The sequence below is a fragment of the Capra hircus genome, chromosome 15 (assembly GCF_001704415.2).
Source record: "Capra hircus breed San Clemente chromosome 15, ASM170441v1, whole genome shotgun sequence".
NCBI lineage: Eukaryota > Metazoa > Chordata > Mammalia > Artiodactyla > Bovidae > Capra > Capra hircus.
The window spans coordinates 45,392,291-45,418,554 of record NC_030822.1 but is presented as its reverse complement, the minus strand read 5'-3'; positions in this window follow the sequence as shown (position 1 = coordinate 45,418,554).

Below are 26,264 nucleotides of genomic sequence, written 5' to 3'. Positions count from 1 at the left end.
CCTTTTATAGACTGAAGGAGAGGAAAAGAGGGAGGGAGAGAAGTAAGAAAGAAAGAAACCATAAAAATAGCTAACTCTTGTATAGAATTTACTAGGCGCCAGGTGCTATTCTAAGTACTTTACATATATTAATAATCTACCCTTTTTTTATCTCATGCTTAATCAATTCTATAAGGTAAATCCTATTGTTATCTCATTTTACAAGGTAGTTAAGTTCTTATATTTAGATAGTGAAAAAGCCATAACATAAACCAGACTCATTCCACAGTGCCTGCTTTTGCAAGAGGGAAGGAAATCATATTTCTAGCCCCACGATATTCCAGGGACATTCTCTCATTTAAACGTTAAGAATCTTCTGAGATTTTGCATACTATTCCATAGATAAGGAAGCTGAGGTCTTGACAGACTGACCAATCACGTGGCTTGTGAGTGGCAAATGCAGAATTTTAATTCAGATCTCATTCTGGGCTTCTAGTTCCTATTCTGGATTATTTCTTAATAAGTGGATAAAACTTGATGTGCAAAAAGAACTGAATAACCAAGTGAATTAAATAATGCCATTTTCAGGAATATGTATGAACCTAGAGATTGTTATACTGAGTGAAGTAAATCATACTTACTTCCCTCATATGACATCCCTCATATGCAGAATCTAAAAAGACACGATTTTACAAATGAACTTATTTACAAAACAGAAACAGACTCACAGACTTAGAGAACAAGCATGGTTGCTGGGATGGTGGGGGAGAATGGAGGGAAGAGATAGGGACTTTGAGATGGTCATGTACACATACATGTTGTACTTAAAATGAATAATGATACTGTACAGTGCAGGGAATTCTGCTCAATGTATGCACCAGCCTGGATGGGAGGGGAGTTTGGGGGAGAATGGAAACATGTATGTATGGCTGAGTCCCTATGAAGTCCACTTGAAACTATTACAATATTGTTAATTGGCTATATTCCAACACAAAATAAAAAGCTTAAAAAATAAATAATCATAATATTTACATGTTGAAGTTTAAAGCTTCTGTGTTTTCTATCCACTGATATCAGACAGTCAGCACAAGGGACTATAAAGCCAGTTACAGGAGCTGACCTGAGGCTGAGGAGTCCATGAGAAGGCAGACAGGACTGGGGATCCAATTAGACTCAGAATTGCAGATCTCCTTACTGACTGTGTGGCCATGTGCAAGTAGAGGTTTTTGAGTTTCATTTGGAAAATGAGGGAAACAATGATTCTCTTACTGATTGATGTGAGTATAAATGAGTGAAAGTGTGTATACATTATGCCTAGCACAATGCCAGACATGCAGTAGTTACCCAGTAAATACCAGATGCCAGACTATCATGAAAACGGACACCTCTGCCATTATTATAATAATTTCAGTCTATTGTACAAAGAACATCCCAATAGTAGTCCTCCCTGGAAAAAGTTTGAGTGAAATGTAAACTGTTGATAGGCAAAATCTCAGGGGGCTCTTGCCTTGGGACTCAGATAAAGCCCCAGGAAGGTAAGCTTTCCCCCAGAGTTTCATAAAGTGAGCACTCAGTCCCTGCCATCAGCTCTGTCTCCTTTTGAATGCATGAATGCACCCCCAAAGTCACCCTCTCTCTGTTGGGCTGAGCAGGGAGAGACAGGGAGCCGGTAGCCTCTTCCCCAGTTCTGAGATGTCCATCGGGCATAAGAAGAGAGGTTTCCTATCCCGGACCTCTTTCGCTATTCCAAAAGGGTGATGGTGAGAATTCTCGACACTTTAGATCATCCACTTCTAAACAGCACCTGCATTTTTAAAATACTAGCTAGAAGACCTACAAGTTCTTGTTTTCTCTACCTCATTCTTGCTCGTGGCAGCTGTACCCTTACACAAGCTTAAATTTAACAGCACTATTGTTACTTTGGGCTTCCCTGGTGGCTCAGCAGTAAAGAATCCTCCTGCCCATGGGGGAGAATCCCTCCTCCATCAAACCAGGAGATGCAGGTTTGATCTGGAGGTTGAGAAGATGCCTTGGAGAAGGAAATGACAACAACTCCAGTATTCTTGCCTGGGAATCCCATGGACAGAGGAGCCTGGTTGGCTATAGTCCCTGGGATTGCAAAGAGTCAGACATGACTTAGCAACTACACAACAACAACAATTGTTACTTTACCCATATTTTCTAACTTAAACCTTTCATTAGTCCTAATGATTGGAATGTTATCATCCTTATTTTATAGATGATAAAACTATTGGGACAAGGAAGCCTTATCCACATAGAGTGGTGTCATTTTAGGGAGATAATAGTTGCTCAATACAACTTTTGGAATGTTTTGATGATTAATAAGTAGATTAATTCCAAAGTGTGTTGCAGATTCCAAATCTATAAAATGAAAAAACTTGGATTAGATGGTCTCATGTTCTTCCAACTCTTAAATTCTATCATCTCTACCAAGCTGAGGAAAAGGGAAAGAAAACAGAAAAGAAAAAACATTTTAAAAGCTTCGACTGTCTGCCAGATGGTATGTCAGGCATTTTACATTTAATCCTCACAAGAAACTTTATGAGAAGGGTATCACTGTACCCTTTGAACAGAAGAAGGATTGAAGATTAACAAGTCGAGTTACCCAAGACCGTGAAGCTTGCAGTCAGCAGATCTGGAGTTCTGATCCTGAGTACACAGCCTGCAAATTTTTCTCTACTTTAAAGCCAAACGGGCTCTCCAATAATGCCTGCCCTACAAAGACTATATGCTTCAGAGACTGTAACTGTCCTGTTTTTCTATGAGCCCCTTATAGCTATACTGCTTTTGGGAAACTCAAAGCCCTCATTGTGCTCAGTAACCTCATCATATAAGGATAAAATTCTCGAGCTTTGCCAGATACAATAATGTGTTGTGAACACTAGCGTTATATGGTCAGGTTCTGTAGAGTTAGTGCTAAGAACTTCCCCTCCCAGTAGATTACATTAGCCACCTCTAATGTGAATAGTGCCTACTGAAGCTGTTCAGTACTACCTGCAATATCCTCCAAAAGATTTGGGAAGTCTCTATTATAACTACCATCCCTTAGGACTAATTGCTCATTGAATGTCTATCTTCCTAGATGGACTCTAAGCCTCTTGAGCCTCAAGTTTGAAGAACTAATTCTTTTGAACTGTGGTGTTGGAGAAGACTCTTGAGAGGCCCTTGGACAACAAGGAGATCAAACCAGTCTGTCCTAGAGGAAATCAGTCCTGAATATTCACTGGAAGGACTGATGCTGAACCTGAAATGCTAATACTTTGGCCACCTGATACGAAGAACTGACTCATTTGAAAAGACCCTGATGCTGGGAAAGATTGAAGGAGGGAGTAGAAACGGACAGCAGAGGAGGAGATGGTTGGATGGCATCACTGACTCAATTGACATGAGTTTGAGTAAACTCCAGGCGTTGGTGACGGACAGGAAAGCTTGGCGTGCTGCAGTCCATGGAGTCACAAAGAGTTGGACACAACTGAGTGGCTGAACTGAACTGAAGCCTCTTGAGGAAAGGGACTGTGTTTTATTTATTACCCTTAAGTATTAATTGTATCAACTTGCCTAATGATGAGTAAACTGGCTAACCCACCACAATTAACAACTCCAGAGCTCCTTGAGTCCTGTCAGTTTCTCTTTTTAGAGTTTGGTGCCCTTTTCTGGGTGGATCTGCAGTAGACCATGCCAAGTTGTGGGCTTATGGAGATTTCTCACAATTTTGTGGAATTCTTTTACCCCAAAGATTGATGTGTACATTTTGTTGGTGCATAATGTCCTTAGGCTAGATTGAATTGGAAGAGAATGATACTTGAACTAAACTTCAAGCAGGGCAGCTAGGGTGTGGCTGACAGTAATAAGAGGTCAGAGTTTTAATGCACATCTTAAAGAGGGGCAGAGGAAAATTCTAGGGAGAAGAAAGAAAGGAAGTATCAGTATTGCAGAAGGTGGCCTGGATATTTGAGAGCTAGGTGGGTTGAAGGGCATGATTCAGGACCAAGTCTGTGAGCACAGATAATGTTCCAAGGCACAGCTTTTACTTAGTATCTGCTCTGTGCAATGGGTCTGGGTGTGTCAAGGTGTAAGGTAGTGTCAGTCTGGACAGTGAGACCATTATGAGAGGTGCCTTTCTGCCTATCTGCCATGTTGTTGTTGTTGTTCAGTGGCTAAGTCATGTCCAACTCTTTGTGACCCCATGGACTGCAGCACACCAGGCTTCTCTGTCCTTCACTCTCTCCCGGAGTACGTTCAAACTCATGACCTTTGAGTCAATGATGCCATCCAACCATCTCATTCTCTGCTGCCCACTTCTCCTCCTGCCCTCAGTCTTTCCCAGCATCATGGTCTTTTCCAATGAGTCAGCACTTCACATCAAGTGGCTAGAGTATTGGAGCTTCAGCTTCAGCATCAATCCTTCCAATGAATATTCAGGGTTGATTTCCTCCAGGATTGACTTGTTTTATTTCCTTGCCATCCAAGGGACTCTCAAGAACCTTCTCCAGCAACACAATTCGAAAGCATCAATTTTTCGACACTCAGCCCTCTTTATGGTCCAGCTCTCATATACTTCTGCCAAATATTAGTGTGGTTGGCTGTACTCCAGTGACTATAATGAGACTTTGCATTGATAGTAGCTGTAAGTGCCCACACTTGGGTGATTTGCTGGACTTTGATCAAGTTGTCCTGCATATCACTTACAACCAGGATTCTTGGAGTGAAATGGGATGAAGAGGCATCCAACAAGCAATCCAGATCCCCTTGAGCACACACATACCCTACCTACCACAGGGCAAATGAGATGAGTGTGAAAGTGCTTTGTAAACTATAAGGTGCTAAACCAATGTGAGAGGCTTTATGGTGACTATCACATGTGATCTAGGCAGAAGTGTTGGTGCAGCCCATGGCATAGTAAGTCCACCCCTTGCTCTCAACTTGTGTAAATCCTTAGCACTGAAAATCCAAGACCAGACTTTTGAACCACTACCCAAGTCTGGAAATGCACACGATTATTCAACTTCATCTTTGTTTCTTTTCAGTTTTGTGAGAAAGACTGGCTGTGTAAGGGAGGAGACGCACAGGAGGAGTACTACAAGGCAGGCAGCCCAAGGCTGTTTGCAACCCTCTCTCCTTCTACCTCATTTGTCATGGCTTCTGTCCTCTTCTTAGTCAAGCCTTTTGCTTGGTGAGCTTCCTGGGTTGACTTCTGTCAAACTTGGATGATTATTGGAGTATTGGATTCCTATAGCCCTGGACAGAGCCCAGAGTCTGCACTGTTGTTCATGTTTGATCTCCCATTCAAGTTTCCGGAAGAAGCTGGCTGAACTAAGGATCAAAGATTTCTCCACTAGCTTCTCCTTTTCCCCCATGACAGCCTCAGTGCTACAGTTTAGCATAGCTGCAAATTAACTCCTCAGTGGATCATCTGCTCAGAATCTCTCCCATCCTTGTAGCCAGGGCAGTTCAGATGGACCCAAGGTTTCAGAGAAGGGGATTTTTATTCCAGTTCGAATGTACCTGCAGGTAAAGATAATAGTTTGGTTTTCTTCCATGCCAAGGAGCCTCTCAGGGAGCCTGCTTACTCTTGCCAATTGATTTTGTTTGCCGGACAGAACTCCTTATGAGGAGTTTTCCCATGAACACAAAGAACTTGGATGCTTCTACTGGAACATCTTGATTTCTTAAATGTTCAGACTGGAGACTGACATTTTCAACAATAACTTGGGCTCTCCATGGAGGAATCATATTACTGTACAACAGACACATAACCAGAAAATCTCATTTCTGGTACCAGTACTCTACTGACCATGATACTTTCTCTTCTCTGGGCCTCAGTTTTGTAAGTCAGGCCATCATTCAGGAAAGAACTAATTCTTGACTGCTTACTATGTGTCTGGCGCTGTGTTGAGCTGTGTCCCCACGGTTTGAGGTCTAAAGCTGTATTCCTCAGTCTTTAAAGTGCTTACAAGTCACCCAGGGATCATTTTAAAATGCAAATTTTGGTTCATTTACCCTGGGATAGGGCCTGAGCTTCCATATTTCTAACAAGCTTCTGTGTGCTAGAAAGTGTCTGAAGGAGGGAGTAAACTGATGTAGATTGAGATAATTTGTAACAGATTTTAGCATCAGTTTAAATGGAAGTCTAATATGTAATAGGCAAAAATGGAATTATTCTGATTGAGGGAGGGCATCATGGTGAAATTCTTGAATATATCCAGCTCAGGCTTCCTCCTTTGCCTCTGTCACTAGCCTCATCCACTGATGAGAAAACACACAGGTATTTCCACAGTATCTCTGAGTCTACACCAGTCACACCTGGAAGCCCAGAGCACTGAGTGATCTCCACATGTGCTTTTCACATTCTGTCGATAAGGATAATGTAGAAAGATATCACCCACATTTTAAGAGCAGGAAGGTACATGGCCCCTGTGATGGCTAATTTTACACATCAACTTGGCTGGACCACAGTACCCAGATATTGCTCGAACGCCAACGTAGATGTCTCTGTGAAGGTAATTTTTAAGATGAGATGAACATTTAAACAGCAGACATTGAGTAAAGCAGATTGCCATCCAAGCTTAGGGTGGGTCTCATCTAATCAGTTGAAGGTCTTCAGAGAAAAACAGACTGAGATTCCTAGGGAAAAGGAAATTATGCCCCTGGACTGCTTTCAGACTCAAGTTGCAATATCAGCTCCTCCCCAGGTCTCCAGTCTGCTGGCCTGCCCTACAGATTTGGGACTTGCCAGCTTCTATAATTACATGAGCCAATTTCTTAAAATAAATCTCCCAATCTCTCTCTCTTTTTTTCCTATTTCTCTGGAGAACCCTAACCAGTACAACCCCTTCAAGCACAAAGGCGTTTACTGAAATAACGTCCTCTCTTCTAACGTGTACTTGTGACCATTTGGATCTCAGATGTGTGATCTGTGGTCTCTGATGCTATGTATGGCCACTGTGGCTTGAACTTATGGAAGACTCATGACTGGCCCTCTGGCTCCACCTGCCTTTGTTGTAGTGGAGTCTGGAACCCTAGCAGTAGTGGAGTCCATACCCTAGGTCTGGACTCAGAACATCTGGGTTGTTGTCTTGACTCTACCATGAAGACACTATGACATGGGTAAGTTACTTCTCCTGGTTGAACCATGGTTTGCTGCTTTACAAAATGATATGATGATACATGATAAATGATTTTCTGAAGACTATTACGATTCTTTGGGAAAAGATCTTCTGTCTCCAAATAAGTGGAAAATATGCCATGAACTATCCCTTCTTCAAGAGTTATACTGAGCATTCACTTCAAAGGCCCTGAAAAGTCCTGCCACAAATAATTCTACTTATTTTTTTTCTGAAGTTGATTTGATGCCCAGTACTAACACTTAACTAAACCTAATGGAGACACATTTTAGGACATGTAATACTGGATGGCTATTTTGGTCCTCTTCAGTTATCAGATTATTTATTCTTTTCATGGATTCAAAGACAGAAGCCAAGACAAAAATTGGTCAAAATTTTCCATAATACTTGAAGAGTGTCCTTTTTTTTTTTTTTAAACATTCTTAAGCAACAGTTAGAACTGGACATGGAACAACAGACTGGTTCCAAATAGGGAAAAGAGTACATCAAGTCTGTATATTGTCACCCTTATTTAACTTATATGCAGAGTACATCATGCAAAATGCCATGCTGGATGAAGTACAAGCTGGGATCAAGATTGCAGGGAGAAATACCAATAACCTCAGATATGCAGATGACACACCCTAATGGCAGAAAATGAAGAACTAAAAAGCCTCTTGATGAAAGTGAAAGAGGAGAGTGAAAAAGTTGGCCTAAAGCTCAACATTCAGAAAATGAACATCATGGGGCATACAGTCCCATCTCTTCATGGCAAATAGATGGAGAAACAATGGAAACAGTGACAGGCTTTATTTTCTGGGCTCCAGAATCACTGCAGATGGTGACTGCAGCCATGAAACTAAGACGCTTGCTCCTTGGAAGAAAAGTTATGACAAACCTAGACATCATATTAAAAAGCAGGGACATTACTTTGTCGACAAAGGCCTGTCTAGTCAAAGCTATGTTTTTTCTAGTAGTCATGTATAGATGTGAAAGTTGGACCATAAAGAAAGCTGAGTGCTGAAGAATTGATGCCTTTGAACTGCGGTGTTGGAGAAGACTCTTGAGAGTCCCTTGGACTGCAAGGAGATCCAACCAGTCCATCCTAAAGGAGATCAGTCCTGAATATTCATTGGAAGGACTGATGCTGAAGCTGAAACTCCAGTACTTTGGCCACCTGATGGGAAGAACTGACTCACTGGAAAAGACCCTGATGTTGGGAAAGATTGAAGGCAGGAGGAGAAGGGAATGACGGAGGATGAGATGGTTGGATGGCATCACCGACTTGGACATGAGTTTGAGCAAGCTTTGGGAGTTGGTGATGGATAGGGAAGCCTGGCATGCTGCAGTCCATGGGGTTGCAAAGAATCAGACACGACTGAGCGAATGAACTGAACTGAAAATGGGAAAATTAATAAAATTTACCACATGGGGTTGTTGTAAGCATTACATTAAATTATGTATGCAGAGCACTTAGCACAGAGCCTAGTACCTAATAGACAGACAATATCTTTGTTTTTACATTGAGCAAAAAGTGGTCATATTTGAAGAAGTCAGTTCTAAGAGGAATTCAAGCATTCAATCCTTCAAACCAAACCTAAACCATTTTATGCTTGGACTATTTCACCCTGGGTGAAGGGCGACTTCCAGGCATTTGAAAGCTGATGTCCCTCTGGCAACCCCGGAGCATTCTGGAGCCAAGATCCTAATGATTTAAGCATTAATATATCCAGAGATAGGTCATTCAATTTTCTTTTAAATGCAGATCATAAAAGAGGGAGGGATATTTGGGTCAAGATGTACTGAATCTGAAGGCTTTGGAACATGTTTGCAGCAGCTCACTTGATCCAGCCCCACACTGCATTTTCTCTACCCCAGTGTTTGGAGGGGCGGGTATTTGAATCTTGGGCAATATCCTGCTTTCCTTCTGCCTCTGAAAATGCTCTGTTATGCTTGCATAGTGCTTTTGGTCTACCTAGGAATCCCACATCTATTTTCTTTCTTCAGCCTCTCAAACCCACTGACTTAAGAATGAAGGATGTGTGTTAGTCACTCAGTCATGTCCAACTCTTTGCGACCCCCTGGACAGTAGCCCGGCCGATTCCTCTGTCCATGGCATCCTCCAGGCAAGAATACTGGAGTGGGTTGCCATTCCCTTCTTCAGGGGATCTTCCTGACCCAGGGATTGAACCCAGATCTCCTGCTCTGCAGGTGTATTCTTTACCGTCTGAGTCACCAGGGCCCTCATGAAGGAAAGATAAAATTTGCCTATTTGACAGAAGTGGAAACTGAAGTCTAGAAAGTGATATGATTTGCTTAAATTCCCAAACAGAGTTTCCCAGAGAGCCCAGACTAAAAATATTGACTCTTGACCCCAACTGGACCTCACACCTGCCCAGGGGATTGTCTGTGGCCAGAACACAGCCCTAGGATCCGAGCACTTGCCTGTAGGATGCTGCAGATTGGTATGCAAGCTTGGTGGGCTCTGGCTGATCTTGCTGAGGGAACCCTTCAATCTGAATAACAATCAGCAAGATTTTAAAGAAATTTGGGCCAATTTCCTGGAAGTCTATGATTAATCTAATTGCTGGGTTTTCCTCTGTTTTTGTCTCCCACTGTTAATTTCATTTATTTTTCTCTTTCTTCCCCGACACAGACTGCCTTGTCTCTGTGTGTGCGGTTTTGTCACTGTTTGTTATTTGTCCATACATAGTTTATCATTGGCAATGCTTTCAATGGGATTGTTGTACTCTGTGTTTGGGGAAGTAGAAGCTTTCAATAGAGACAACATCATGCAGCATGAAGAAAAAGCACTGGGCTGAATTTCAGAGGCCCTTTTGGAAAGCCTAGCTTTAGATACCTGCTACGCCTCCCTGGCTTTTCAGATACCCAGATACCGGACAGCGGAAGAGACCTGATTCTCCTGGCCCCTCCCTCTGTTAAAGAACACCTACGATTGAGTAAAAAGCACGGGTGGGGTAGAGGGGCGGGGGTTGTGCCATGCTTCCAGCTGTTATGAATAAAGGAATAAATTTGGGTCCAATATAATAGAAAATGCTTCCTTTCAATAAAGGATTTCTGTTCTCTAGAGCAGGGATCCCCAACTTTCAGTATCTAATGCCTGATGATCTGCGGTGGAGTTGATATAATAATAATAGAAATAAAGTGCACAATAAATGAAACACACCTGAAACATCTTGAAACCAGCCCTCTTACCCCAATCCATGAAGAAATTGTCTTCCACAATACCAGTCCCTAGTGCCAAAAAGGTTAGGGACCACTGGTATGGAGGACGCAGCAAAGAAGACAGAGCAGTGATGATGGATGTCAGAATCAAGTGAATGAAGGCACTCCAGTACCTGGATTAAGACAGAGGTTAGGAAATGAGGTATAAAGAGATCAGAAGAGTAAAGGAAAGAACTGCCCCTGGCCATGTTGGAGAAGACTCTTGAGAGTCCCTTGGACTGCAAGGAGATCCAACCAGTCCATTCTGAAGGAGATCAGCCCTGGGATTTCTTTAGAAGGCATAATGCTAAAGCTGAAACTCCAGTACTTTGGCCACCTCATGTGAAGGGTTGACTCATTGGAAAAGGCTTTGATGTTGGGAGGGATTGAGGGCAGGAGGAGAGGGGGATGATAGAGGATGAGATGGCTGGATGGCATCACCAACTCGATGTATGTGAGTCTGAGTGAACCCCGGGAGTTGGTGATGGACAGGGAGGCCTGGTGTGCTGTGATTCATGGGGTCGCAAAGAGTCGGACATGACTGAGCGACTCAACTGAACTGAACTGAATGGCACTCATCTCACACCCTAGCAAAATAATGCTCAAATTCTCCAAGCTAGGCTTCAACAGTACATGAACTGAGAACTTCCAGATATTCAAGCTGGATTTAGAAAAGGCAGAGGAACCAGAGATCAAATTGCCAACATCTGCTGGATCATTGAAAAAGCAAGAGAATTCCAAAGAAGCATCCACTTCTGCTTCATTGACTACACTAAAGCCTTTGACTGTGTGAATCACAATAAACGGCGGAGAATTCTTAAAAAGATGGGAATACCAGACCACCTGACCTGCCTCCTGAGAAATCTGCATGCAGGTCAAGATGCAACAGTTAGAACCAGACATGGGACAATGGACTGGTTCCAAATTGGGAAAGGAGTACATCAAGGTTGTATACTGTCACCCTGTTTATTTTTCTTACATGCAGGGTAAATCATGTGAAATACCAGGCTAGATGAAGTACAAGCTGGCATCGAGATTGCAGGGAGAAATATCAATAACCTCAGATATGCAGATGACACCACCCTTATGGCAGAAAGTGAAGAGGAACTAAAGAACCTCTTGATGATGGTGAAAGAGGAGAGTGAAAAAGCTGACTTAAAACTCAACATTCAAAAAACGAAGATCATGGCATCCAGTCCCATCACTTCATGGCAAATAGATGGGGAAACAATGGAAACAGTGACAGACTTTATTTACTTGGGCTCCAAAATCACTTCAGATGGTGACTGCAGCCATGAAATTAAAAGACGCTTGCTCCTTGGAAGAAAAGTTATGACCAACCTAGACAGCATATTAAAAAGCAGAGACATTACTTTGCTGACAAAGGACTCTACAGTCAAAGCTATCATTTCTCCATAGTCATGTGAGATGTGAGAGTTGGACCGTAAAGAAAGCTGAGTGCCGAAGAATTGATGCTTTTGAACCATAGTGTTGGAGAAGAGTCTTCAGAATCCCTTGGGCTGCAAAGAGATCGAAACAGTCAATCCTAAAGGAAATTAGTCCTGAATATTCATTGGAAGCACTGATACTGAAGCTGAAGCTCCAAAACTTTGGCCACCTAATGCAAAGAACTGACTCACTGGAAAAGACCCTGATGCGGGAAAGATTGAAGGTGGGAGAAGGGGACCACAGAGGATGAGATAGTTTGGCTGGCATCACGGACTTGATGAACATGAGTTTGAATGAGTTCTGGGAGTCGGTGATGGACAGGGAAGCCTGGCATGCTGCAGTCCATGGGGTTGCAAAGAGTTGGATATGACTGAGTGACTGAACTGACTGGTGGCTGCCCTTGTTAGAAGAAGCAGAGGCGGTCAGAGAGGCCTTGGGTTTGGGGGGAGGGGAGATGCAGCTGCTGTAATTTACCAAGCAGGTGAATGAGTGAGGCCAATTTTCTGCCACCTGTTTCTGCTAACTTGGTCACACCTAGCTAGGAAGTACAACCAGTTGCTGACTCTCAGACACAGGAGAGCAGAGATTAGAGTCTGGTCTCACAAAAGAGCATCAGAAACACTCAACTTGGTGGGTGTATCAGTGGCATTGTTATTAAGAATGAGGCACGAGGAAAGTTTGAACTTTGTTATTTGGCAGCCTGTCACCTGAAGACCCCTGGTGTCCTCCCCACAGCCTGCCACCTACAGGTCCTACTCATATCCCATGGAGTTCCTGGAGAAATATGCCATGAGGCCAGCCAAGGTCTCTGATTTTTTATTCAGCCTGACTTCTATTCATCTCTGAAGCCTAGAGATGTCCTTTCTTACCAACCACCTACCAGAAAGCTGGAGAGGCATGAACTACTGCTTGGTTGGTAACCCAGGAGGCAGTAATAAAAATGGGTCTTAATATTAGGTCCTCAATGTATGCTGTCTTATCTCTTTGTTCCTCACCCTCACTCTTGTGTTGAATATTTAAATTATAATAAGGACCAGCTACATAATTTGCAAGGCCCAGCCTAGTTCAGAATAAAGATACAGGTACCTTGTTAAAAAAAAAAAATGAAAAATTTTAGGATGGCGAGAGCAGAGCATTACAGTGAAGGTAGGGTCCTTCTAAGCAAGGGACACTTTGTGGATGCAGAGGTTACATGCTCATGAAACTAACCCTCTTATGATTTTAACTAAGATAGACAGATGTCAAGTAATTTCCCCAAGATGAAGAAGCTAATAAGCTGAGGGTCTATCTAACTGCAGAGCCTGAACTTTCGACCACTCTGCTAAATTACCTCAAGCTAGATAGATGGTGAATGGTAAACCCTCAGCCTTGCCAACTCTTGTTGTTCTAGGCAATTGCAGGAGGAGCTGGCTGACCCCACTCAAGGGGCCTCAGCCTGGTTGTGCTCTAAGCATGCTCAGGAAGCTATGGGCATAGCCAGGGTTCCAGCCACTGGTGCTTACCACCCAGACTTGCCCTCTCAGTCTCTCAAGGCAGCACCTGATACTAGACCACACTGCCTCATTCTAGAAGCAACAACAGCTGCAAGATCAGCAGTAACAGTCAGGAGCGAACCTGCGCATCTGGAAATGGCTTGCTCAGTTGAACCACAGCCTCCCCTTGGTCTGATGAAGAGGGGCCCTACCCTACCAAACTCTCATTTCCCCTCTCCAGGCTGTGCACCTGCTGGCTTCCATGGCTCCAATCGCTCATTTGTTTGTTTTTCCAGAAAGACAATGACAGAGATTGTGCAGGGGTCTTCTATTTCTTTCTCTGAAATTTCTTGTCCTGGAGCCCCAGTTTCTCTTCTACATTTTTCTCCCAGGAGCTGAGAGCTCTCTGTATCTCCACATATCAGAGCTGTTGAGATGTGGAAGGAGGCTGGCTGTGGGCTACCTCCCATCCCCTCCTGCCATCTGGGAGCTTGCATCTTCCCCTCAGAAGCACACAGGTGAAGGCTGTCACCAGGATGCCCACTAACTGGACTCTGTGACACCACATATGTGACATGGGGCACTGTTACAAACTGGACCTGGTGTAAAGGCAGGAGGCTATCGCAGCCTTTATCTGGAAGAGGAGGAAGATTTGGCAGTGGTGTGAGGTCACAGAGAGGGTTAACCTGGTCATCTATTGAGTGCTGAAAATACAGCAATCACAAGACAGGTGGCTCCCCTCCTCCTAGAGCTCATGGCCTAGTAGACAAGATGGATGACAAATACAGAATTTGACAAATACTTAGTAATACTTGTGAGAAGAGATGGGAAAACAAGATGATATGGAAGTGTGCACAGGGATGGCCCGCTCTAGTCAGAGAGGTCAGGGAAGGCCTGAAGAAATGACATAAAGCAGAAACCTCCATGATCAATGGAAGCTGGATAATAAATAGGGTGATATAGGTGGCTGGAGAGGGATCCTACTAGGAAAAAAATTATTATATGATATCTAAGGTTTCTTTGTAAATCCCATTGTACTTAGATGTATTCCTCTGAGCATGCACAATAATGCAAATCAGAAAAATACTATGCTTTACAGACACATTTTTTAAGAAAGAAAACAGTGACCCTAAGCCAGGAATGTGGCTGGTGCTTGCCTTAGTGCTTCCAAAGAGGGTCACCAGAGGAAATGCTGCTTCAGAAAATGCTGGCTCAGTTGAGGGGGAGCAAGGAAAAGAAGATGGGAGAGCAGGACAAAACAAGAAAGGGGCCTGAACTGAGTGGGGCTGGAGGGGACAGCAGAGCCAGGGAAACAGGGAAGAGCCCCATGGGGAGGAATGAGAGCGCTGAAGCCCTGGTTCCTATGCCAGACCTTGGGGCCAACCCTCCCTAGGGGAGAAGTAGCAGGTAGAGCTTAGAGACTTCAGCAAAGGCACTCACGCCCTCAGCAGCCTTTCCTCAGAAGCACAGCCATCCCTTCTTTAGGGGAATCAATGCTAAAGGTCGGGCCAGCCGTGAGCAAAGGCTGCTCCCTGTGGTCTGTGTAGCTCTGTCAGTATTCTCACCTTGCATGAGGATGCGAGTGGTTTCTGCAGGAGTGGCATGAAGATTAAGGGAGAGGATGCTTGCAGAGCGCCTAACAGGGTGCTTAGCATGTGGAACCAGTCAAGAGTGTCAGCTCCTTCTAATATTATGGAATGGGAGGAAAAAACAAACAAACAAACAAACAAACTTAGGAGTTAGAATGACCTAAGTGTAAAACCTTCTTGTCTCACTAGTTTTGTGGTCTCAAGCTGATAGGTTAACCTTTTGGAGCTCTACTTTCATTATCTATAAAATGAGGATGGTTGGAAAAGGCTATGGGAAAGGCTTTGGCACACAGTTAATAATTATATTTTTCTTTATTTTCTCTTAACGTTTTAATTTGTTTGTAAATTGACCCCATGTCAATATTTGAGAGAATGAGGGTCTTTGTACCAGTGGTTTGCCATCCTCTTGACGTTCCTTCTAAAGGACCACAGGTCCAGCCTGGAAGATGAAGAGTTCCCACGTCCGCTGTCTGCAGTTCGCAAAGTCCGTCCATATGCTTCACAAACGGCAAATCTCAGAATGGTCTCATAAACAGACCTGGAGATGGGAGTTATCATCTGCATTTTATGGAGAAGAAAACAAGCTCAGAGAGGTCTATTTACTCCAAATTATTAAATTCTATTTATTCTATCCAATCCTGCAAGAGAATATACCCATTTATCAGTTGCAAAAAACAAAAAAAAATCAAGAAGGGTCTTCCAAGATCCTGGAGTATATCACGCTTTTCACTTCAGTCGTGTCTGATTCTTTGTGATCCTATGCACGGTAGCCCTCCAGGCTCCTTGGTCCACGGGATTCTCTAGGCAAGAATACTGGAGTGGGTTGCCATGCCCTTCTCTAGGGGATCTTCCCGACCCGGGGATTGAATCTGTGTCTCTTACCTTTCCTGCATTAGCAAGCAGGTTCTTTACAACTAGGGCTGCCTGGGAAGTCCCTGGGGTGTATAGGCAGAAGAAAGTTAAATGAAGTTCCTTCAGATAATCTTTTGATAAGGACCTGTTTGGGGTAGGTTGGATTGCTGAAGGGGGTCAGGTAGGGTGGAGAGGAGGAAGGGATAGATTAAACTTGTTCATGTTCTGTAGCCCTTGACCTTCAGGAAAAATGGGGTCCCAGAGAGACCCAGAAGGGCCAGGAGTACCTGTGGGGACAGGCAGATCTCAGAGTTTTCGGCCACAAGAAGTCAATGCAAGCCCTAAATGCTCCTCCTGGCTCCTCCCTCCCTCCCCAACCAGAGTCTGCCTGCCAGCTAATCCCTGGGGGGGCCACTGCTCACCCTCCCACCTGGGCTCCATCCAGTCCTCCCCTGCTCTCGCCAGGGGTTGGAGTACTGGTGGCCGGCTCCTCCAGCTCGCCTCCATTGGCCTGAGTGCGTCCTAGCCCACTCTGGATATTAGAGCATTCTCTCGTTTGAAAGGCTCCTTTATTTTTAGTGCTAAATCAACAAAGCTGTTACTGTCATTTTCCATCAGACCGTCATCTTCCACGGATTCAAAATTACACTCAGCTGCAAACTATTGACACTCCTCTTAACAAAAAAATGGTTTTAATAAATCTTTACATTAGCCTATGAGATAAAAAAAAATCTTTACCATGAAATATACAAGTGTATAAGTGTTTTATGAAAGTTTTATTAACTTTACAAAAGAAAAATTGGCAGTGGACCATGAACATCCTGTACTCCTAACACGTGGTTATAAATTACATGTTCTTTCCAATAACATCTGAAAAAGAGACTGTAATTTAAATTTCAAAACCACTTGGCATACCTACTATATAGTGCTGACATGAAGTAAAAGGAGGAACTAGAGAGGCCCAGACAAAGAAGGGAAATATAAAGACGTCCTTAGCTAAAAAGCTGCTGATGGGTACAATCCCCCTCCAGCTGGACAGGGATCAAGTACTTGCTTGTCATATCATTCAATGCACTGTTCATTCTGGGATTCTTCCTTTCAACAAAAAGAGAACTTAAGTGCTAGTAATCATTGCTTGCAGAACTTTATCTCCCAGATACCTTCTTTATGTCAGGATTTCTCAATGACCGCTGCTCTGGCAGAGGGATCAAAGTTGTTATTAAACACAAATGCAATTCTCAGCCCGTGAGGGAGGTGGGAGCGGTGATGCTCCCTCTCTGGGATGGAAGCTACCCTGGCCTAAACGCTTTTTCATTTTCTCTGAGACTTTGAAATAAAGTTCCTATAGGGTCTGTCCGATGTGGGGCTTGGAGACCAGCTTTTCTTTGCAAGTGAGTGCTTGAGTGTCAGGAAGACTTTAAGAAGTTAAAGCCACCCAGTGGGATGCCTGGCTTTTGGAGAAGCCACAGGAAAGTGAGCTGATGGCAGGGAATTCGGCTGTCACCTGCCAAGTTCAGTCTTTGGGGAAAGTAGATACTCGCCAGGATCCCTGCAGCATGGAGCCTGCTTTCCAGATAGCAACAGAGCAGAGAGGCATAATTTGAAGTCATACAAACTTGGATTCAAGTTCAGTTATGATAGTTATTATGTGATCCTCAGTGAGGTCCTTCCTCTGTCCCTTCTCTTGGAGTCATACTGAGAATCTCTGAATGTCTGAGATGGCCTCTGATGGTGTACAAGCTCACCATCCACAGGCTTGAAGATGTGGCCTAAAGGTCATTCCTTCCAGATCCAAGAACTTAACCTCTGTTGGAAATGGTCCATGAGAGATGGAAGAAGGGATAGGGGCCCTCTATGGCGGTCCCTGAAAGCATGATCTTCCAGGGCTTGAGATTTTGCAGCTTCATTCAAGGCCTTGAATCTTCCAGTTTGCCACTGACAAAATCTCAGCCTCAGGGAAGTGTGCCCAAGTTAGGGGCCCCAGGCCAGGCAGTTCAGCACTCTGAAAACAAGACTGGGGAACCCTCTCAGTTGGGTGATAGGTGTCACTGGCAGCTCCAGCAGGGCTTCTAAGTAGAGAGCCAGGGACCAGGTCTTGGAAACAGTCCTTCAAATCATTCATTTCTATGGTAGAAAAACTCACCAGATGAAGGGCATTCTTAGGGTTCTTTCAGATATCCTGGAGATGGAAGAATCGTGCTAACACACCTGCTCTTTTGCCTTGCACCATCATTTGTGTGATTATTTTTGAACCTATTTTCTTAGTTGTTGGATTAGTTCATGAAATAAACTGAAAAAGAAAAGCCTCACACTGGAGTAACCTTGGAGAATTGACTATGTGGCGATCCAGAAGGCCCTGCTTCCCATTACAAAAGGGAAATATGTGCCCTTGATGGAAAAACACAACTTTTGACCAAATAAATTATTTTCTTCCAGTTCAAAATAAGTGACGGTTCTTACAAAGTGGAACTTGCCCCCTTTCCAAATGTGTCGAAGGAAAATGGCATGTGTCTTGGATGCAGAATTACAAGGACATCATGTTAATCTGCTGGGGTCTCACTGCCCCCCGATGGGAAGGCAGACAGGCGATGGAGGGGCCACCACAGTGCTGGGAGCAGCTGTGACTGCCTGGAGGTCACGCTCCGGAACCAGGCAGGAGCCGGCAGTGACCAGCCAGGGCTGCCCAAACTTCATTATGTGGGGAAAATGCACCCAGTGACAAGATGCAGAAGATCTGAGAATCGGTGAGAAAAGTTCATTTGGACTGAGGGGAACTTGATTAGTTTTAAGCCTGGTGTGTTGCTACTGCCTCCCTGACTCCGTCTTCAGAATATTAATGAAGAGTTGGAGGAAAAGGAGAAGCACAGGAGACCTACCTGGGGATGCCTCGCATCTTACTGGCAGGAGCACAACCGCAGCACAAGGACATGGTCACAGCGACGTGGAGAAAGGCGCACTTTTATTGAAGTCTTGCTCTTCACTGGGCACAGGGGTTAATATATATTATCTAATTTGTTCCTCACAACAATACCCTGAAGTGGTTATTGTGTTTTCTGAACTCTAACTTGCAGATGAAAAACCCTTTGGCACAGAGAAATAAAATGAGTAGTCCAAAGACACACAGACTGAGATTTGGACCACATGTGGTCTTTTATATTCCATAGCCTGATCAAGCTTGAATACCCAGTATGTGTGCTCACATCCAGACCTTCACTGGATGTGATCCCTGGCCTGGCCTGCCCTGCCCTCTCCCATTCATCTCCAGATCTAACTAGGGTTGTCTGGAATGCAGAAAGCGGTTGAGCACTGGCCTGGGAATGACCTGAGGGCTGGACATGTGTTGGGGCATCTGACTGGGTAGGAGCTGACATCAGGAGCTCCTGACATTGGGGAAATCCCAGCACAATAGGTTACCCTCTTCTGGCTGACCTAGCAGGTGGGTGGGACACAGAGACAGGGAAGCCTAGTTGATAGTTTTATCTGAGGGGCCTGTCCAAGGGCAACATCCAAGCCAGCAGGTGGCAGGTGGGTTGGGGGAGGTCAGGATTTGGGGAGAGGAGCGGAACTCCTTGGCCTGAAATAGGCCTGACCAGACCACGAGAGGGCCCATATCCCAGATGAAGGCAGGTGTTAGGACAAATAATTGTCACAGAGCCTTGGGACCAAGGTCCAAGGCTGATTCTCAGGGTTAGATTCAGGTTATGTGGCATAGGGCTGTGATGCTGTGAACACAGGGCCTTTGGGCCTTTGGGCCTTTGGGACACAAAGTCAGCAATGGAAGAACAGCAAGGACTTGTTCCTGAGATTCCTTCTGCAAACAGCTGTGTAGAAGGAGGGGAGCATGTAGAGAAGATAACACTTGTTAAACCCCTACTGGGGACTTCCCTGGTTGGTCCAATGGCTAATACTTTGGTGCTTCTCATGCTGGGGGCCCAGGTTTGATCACTGGTCAGGGAACTAGATCCCTCACGCCATAACTGAAAGTTCTCATGCCACAACTGAAGAGCCTGCATCAGGACTTCCCTGGTGGTCCAGTGGTTAAGAATCTGCCTTGCAATGCAGGGGACTTGGGTTCGATCCCTGGTCGGGAAACTAAGATCTTACATGCCAAGGAGCAACTAAGCTTTTGCGCCAAAATTCCGGAGCCTGCACACTCTGGAGCCCATGGGCCATAACTGAAGAGTCCTTGCTCAACTAAAAGATACTGCATTACACAGTGGAGATCCTGCATACTGCAACCAAGACCCAGTGCAGCCAATTAAACAAACAAACAAACAAACAAAAGCACCTTCTGTGTGCCAGGAGTTGCACAAAGAATTTGATGGACATCATTTCATTCAATCCTTTCCACAACTCAGTGTCCCAGTGTATGGTCTGGAAAATGTAGATACAGTAGCTGGATAGGGAAAGGGGACTGATATCTACTCAGTAGCAGCTAGTTTGTACTTATGGCCTTCCATACAATATCTTATGTATTCTTTTAAATATATATATATATGTGTGTACACATAAGATGGGGCTTCCCAGGTGGTGCTAGTAGTAAAAAACCAGCTTGCCAACGCAGGAGACAGATGCGGGTTTGATCCCTGGGTCAGGAAGATCCCCTAGAGGAGGGCATGACAACCTACTCCAGTACTCTTGCCTGGAGAATCCCATGGACAGAGGACCCTGGTGGGCTATGGTCCACAGGGTAACAAAGTGTCAGACATGATGGAAGTGACAGTGCGCATGCAAGCAAGCCCATGAAAGATACATACACTCACTTAATTCTCTGAGAGCTCTAGTATTCCCATTTTGCAGATGAGGAAGGAAAGACTGGAAGGAGTTCAGGATTTGCTCAAGGTCATGCAGCTAATCAGCAGCAAACTTGGGATTCGAACTCAACTCTTTCTGGCTCCCAAATCAATGTGTCTTTCACCTCACTGGGTGGCAGGTGGGAAGAGGAGCAACCTGGAAGAGGATGTTCTTCTCCCCATAGGCACTTACTCATTTTCAACACTTTTCTCTGCCCTCACCTTGTCATCTTAAGCCCCATGTCCTCCCCCTTCCCCATCTCTAGCCCACATCAGCCAGCAAGACCCCATAGCTCAGGTTAGGACAGAAAACCTCATTCAAGAACTGAAACCCAGGCAGTAGCTCCTCTGTGTGTTTGTAAAATGCTCAGAGCATCAGGGCCCAGTTCTCAGCACAGACCTCAGCTCATCTTTCTTCTTGAGACTGGTCTCCATGTGGGGGAGGAGGAGGGGAGGACGTGGGAGCAGGGCTTTCCCTGTTAAGAAGGCCAACAGGGAAGGAACATGAGCCAGAAAGCAACTCGCTTTGAGACACAAAGCTCAAATGTTAAAACTCTCTCTTACTCTCCAACAGAGGTTTTCAATTTTCTGTTTTCAACACTAGATATAACTCTTAAAATGAAATTCTACCTGGAAGCCCAACATATAAAACACATCAAAGAGATACTATTTTTGTTGACTTGGAGGGTAGAGGTGCAGCCAGAGGTCCTAACCACTGAGTCCCCCTCCCTTGAACCACCTTCCAGGTTCAGGGCTTCTTTGACTCCAGATTGAAAACCAAGGATCTGTCCCATGATGCTAATACAAAAATAATTAGGGCACAAGTACACAAAAGCCCTAATTTTGTTGGGATGCCTAGGTCCCTGTGGAGTAGGTTAACCCTGTGTACCCTGGACACAGGCCATGCCTTTTCAAAGGCCGAGGAAGGAAAAGTGAACTCACATTTACTGAGCAGCTAGTTGCTACAAAGCATCTTTTTTGTACATGAAAGCACTGCCTCAATTACTTTGCACACAAGTCTTCTGAAGTAGGACTTTATCCCCATATCCCATTTCTCGGATGACATAACTCTGAAGGGTTAAGTGACATGACCCCACATCATTTAATCAGCAAATGATCAGCACAGGAATTCCAAACCATACCCTTTTATACAAAGGAATACGTGCTGCGCTAAGTCGCTTCAGTTGTGTCTGACTCTTTTCCACCCTATAGACTGTAGCCAGCCAGGCTCCTCTGTCCATGGGATTCTCCATGCAAGAATACTGGAGAGGGTTGCCGTGCCCTCCTCCAGGGGACCTTCCCAACCCAGAGATGGAAACCACATCTCCTGCTTTGGCAGGCAGGTTCTTTACCACTAGTGCCACCTGGGAAGCCCACAAAGGAATATGCTTGATGCCAAACCTGTGCTAAGGGGCATTTTATCTTTCACAAGGGTGCAGAAAGTACCCAGCATCTGCCAGGGCCTCAGAACTCTCCCTCATGGTGCCACGTATACTAAACGGATGAGTTACGGGCAAACCTGGTGTCACATGGAGAGCAGGGGAGTGGGAGTTGAGAGACTGGCTCTGCCCTGATGAACCAGACCAGGGACCTCCCTGCTCAAGTTGCAGGGCTGGGCTGAAGACTGGGTAGGTAGGACAAGGCTTTGGAGACTTGAAGCTTCCAAATGAGGAAATTTTGTAGGGTTGATTCTGAATAAGATCATTTGCTAAATCAGTTTCTAACGATCTAATATCATTCTATCTCAAAAAGTGCATAGTTTTCCACAAATAAACTCCATTAGTGTCCACCTCCTGTCAGCTACAGAAGCCAGCAGCAGGGAAAGAGCCAGGGAGTGGAGCCAAAGACACTGCAATGAATTTCTGGCCCCAGCACTTGCTGGCTGTGTGACCCTGAGTAATTGACTCAACCCACCCTTTTTGATCCTCAGTTTTCTCCCTGTGAAAACCCCATCTCACAAGACTGTTAAGAAAATTAAAATATGTAAATCTGTACAAAGTGTCAAATGCATATATACAAATAATATGTATATAGTATGTATAAGCCACCTTCCTCAGCTTCCTCCTCCCTACTCTTTAAACAGAAAAAATAAATCATTAAAATTAAATAGTTTCTACAAACTCTTATTCATCCTCCAAAACCCAGATTAGTTGTACCTTATTTCAGTAAAATTTCCTTAAGCCTCCAGCACAGAGCTAGAATCACTTCCAAGTTATCTGGGGACTTTGTACTTGCTTCTATGACTCCATGCTATAATTTTACTAACATGTTATAATTTCTTTTTTTACATGTGTTTTTCCCTAATAGCCTAAGAACTCCCTAATGGAAGCCTGGCACATGGGAGTTAGCTATCCATATTTGAAGAGTTGTATTTATAGTTGGTAACATTTATAGTCGGTAACCCCTGGTAACCTTTATCATCATCCCAGCCAGCATTCCAATGACTCAGAAAATTAGAGGGCCCTTCCTCTACCCAAATATCCATGAACCCTCTTTTCTGAAGAAAAATTCGAGAGGACCCTCAGGAAAAAAGTTTGAGGCTGTTTGCATGTGCATGTGTGCACGTGTGTGTGTGTGTGTGCCTGCATGTGTGTGTGAATGAATGGGGAAAAAAAAAAAACCCTCTGGAGCCATCCTTTTTTGGCACTGAAGTTCTTGGGCTTTTAAAGAGGGAGGATTTTGCTCCTTTTGATGACTGCTCCCAATAGGATAAAAATATAATAAAATACCAAGACTTCAGTTCAGTTCAGTTCAGTTCAGTCGCTCAGTCATGTCTGACTCTTTGCGACCCCATGAATCGCAGCACCCAGGCCTCCCTGTCCGTCATCAACTCCCTAGGTTCACTCAGATTCACGTCCATCGAGTCAGTGATGCCATCCAGCCATCTCATCCTCTGTCGTCCCCTTCTCCTCCTGATCCCAATCCCTCCCAATATCAAAGTCTTTTCCAATGAGTCAACTCTTCACATGAGGTGGCCAAAGTACTGGAGTTTCAGCTTTAGCATCATTCCTTCCAAAGAAATCCCAGGGCTGATCTCCTTCAGAATGGACTGATTGGATCTCCTTGCAGTCCAAGGGACTCTCAAGAGTCTTCTCCAACACCACAGTTCAAAACCATCAATTCTTTGGCACTCAGCCTTCTTCACAGTCCAACTTTCACATCCATACATGACCACGGGAAAAAACCATAGCCTTGACTAGATGGACCTTAGTCGGCAAAGTAATGTCTCTGCTTTTGAATATGCTATCTAGGTTGGTCATAACTTTTCTTCCAAGAAGTAAGAGTCTTTTAATTTCATGGCTGCAATCACCATCTGCAGTGATTTGGGAGCCCAAAAAAATAAAGTCTGACACTGTTTCTACTGTTTCCCCATCTATTTCCCATGAAGTGATGGGACCAGATGCCATGATCTTCGTTTTCTGAATGTTGAGCTTTAAGCCAACTTTTTCACTGTCCTCTTTCACTTTCATCAAGAGGCTTTTTAGCTCCTCTTCACTTTCTGCCATAAGGGTGGTGTCATCTGCATATGTGAGGTTATTGATATTTCTCCCAGCAATCTGGATTCCAGCTTGTGCGTCTTCCAGCCCAGCGGTTCTCATGATGTACTCTGCATAGAAGTTAAATAAGCAGGGTGACAATATACAGCCTTGACGCACTCCTTTTCCTATTTGGAACCAGTCTATTGTTCCATGTCCAGTTCTAACTGTTGCTTCCTGACCTGCATACAGGTTTCTCAAGAGGCAGGTCAGGTGGTCTGGTATTCCCATCTCTCTCAGAATCTTCCACAGTTTATTGTGATCCACACAGTCAAAGGCTTTGGCATAGTCAATAAAGAAGAAACAGATGTTTTTCTGGAACTCTCTTGCTTTTTCCATGATCCAGCGGATGTTGGCAATTTGATCTCTGGTTCTTCTGCCTTTTCTAAAACCAGCTTGAACATCAGGAAGTTCATGGACTTGCTAGAGGCCAAATTGTTTAAATTCTAGCCCTACTGATGCAAGGAGCGGCTCTGCATCAGGAACTCTGGAAAGAGCAAGGACTTAGTACTCAAGTATTTGGTATACCTCGTCCCCAGGGCAAGCCTGCACATCTGTAAAATGGTACTGTGGGACCGCCTTCCAGGCCCCGGTCAGGATAAGTGAGGCTTTGCAGAGGACCAGCAAGTTGCCACTCCCTACTCCGGGTTGGTTTCCATGTTGCCTCATGGAATCCTCACAGCCTGTGACTTGGGAGTGAGTACAAGGTCCCCCAGCAGGCGGGCAGCACAGCTGGGATGGGAAGTCAGGTTTGTTGGATCTCAAAGCCTGTGAAATGTGTCTCTCCTTTATTGGGAAGTCTGAAATGTCTCATTCTGATCCTGGTCTTTAGCTTTATAATGGATTTGCCCAGAGTACCTCTCAGCCCATGCTCCAGGCACCCCCTTTCAGCTCTCCTCTGGCTGGCTGGCTCCCTTGACTAAGCTCCACAAGAGGATGCCTCGAACCAGAAGCCAAGTCCAGGCACCGTTTCATCACAGGAGCCTGATCTGCCCCCCACAGAGCAGCAGCTTCCTAAGCTCTCCTTTGCCCTTAGCACGTAGTGTAGAGGGACCGAGGGGCGCAACAAAGTCAGAGACGAGTGACTGTTCCATTGGTGCAACAGCAGAGATAGCAGTGCTGGGCTGCCAGAGAACTGAGGCTCCAGACAAACAGCTTTCCCACCCTCCCTGCCTGAACTGGGCAGACCCCTCCCCAGCGGGTTCATTCCAGCAACCTCTGTGGAGCCAATGAAATGGGCGCCAGATCCCAGCTGCTGTGCTAGGACACCAGACGCAGAGTGGAGTGGACGCTGGCTGCGCTGCCCACATCCCTCTTCAGGGCCAAGTCCTTTCTCTTGGATGTGTCTGCTGGGCTCATGGCTGAGATCCTCTCGGGGGGCTGTTCTCAGCTACAGGGTACCATGACATGCCAGGGCACATCACCCCCAGGGAGGCACAAAGACTTGGCCCCTTTCTCCTCATTTGGAACAAATTTGAAGACCTCTCTGAGCAGATTTGACATTAAAGTTCCTTTCAACTTGGGCTGACCTTGAGTTGTGCTGAAACAGCGTTGCAAGATCTGGTATCTTCTCGGTAGGGGGACCATGCATCTGTGTTTGTGACCTTCTCAGGTAGGTCTATTGTTCAGGGCGCTGTTGTTGTTCAGCTGCTAAGTCATGTCAGACTCTTTGTGAACCCATAGACTGCAGCCCATCAGGCCTCCCTGTCCCTCACTATCTCCTGGAGTTTGCCCAAGGTCATGTCCATTGAATTGGTGATGCTATCCAACCATCTCATCCTCTGCTACCCCCTTCTCCTTTTGCCTTCAGTCTTTCCTAGCAACAGGGTCTTTTCTAATGAGTCAGTTCTTTGCATCAGGTGGCCAAAGTATTGGAGCTTCAGCATCAGTCCTTCCAATGAGTATTCAGGGTTGGTTTCCCTTAGGATTGACTGGTTTGTTCTCCTTGCAGTCCAAGGGACTCCTCAGCACCACAATTTGAAAGCATCAGTTCTTTGGCGCTCAGCCTTCTTTATGGTTCAACTCTCACATCCACAGTGTTGTACTTAATAACATCTCTGTCTCTCTCAGCACTCTCTTGGTTTGGATGATGAATTTTTCAGTTATCCTACTTACAAGATGCACTGGACATGAGGAGTGAGGGATGCGGTTGGAGAAGAAAGTGTGAAGCAAAGTCAGAAGGTCTGGAAGGCTCTTTTGCCTCTTCCCTGGCTTTTCCTCCCTGGCCCATTTTCTCCTAGCAAGT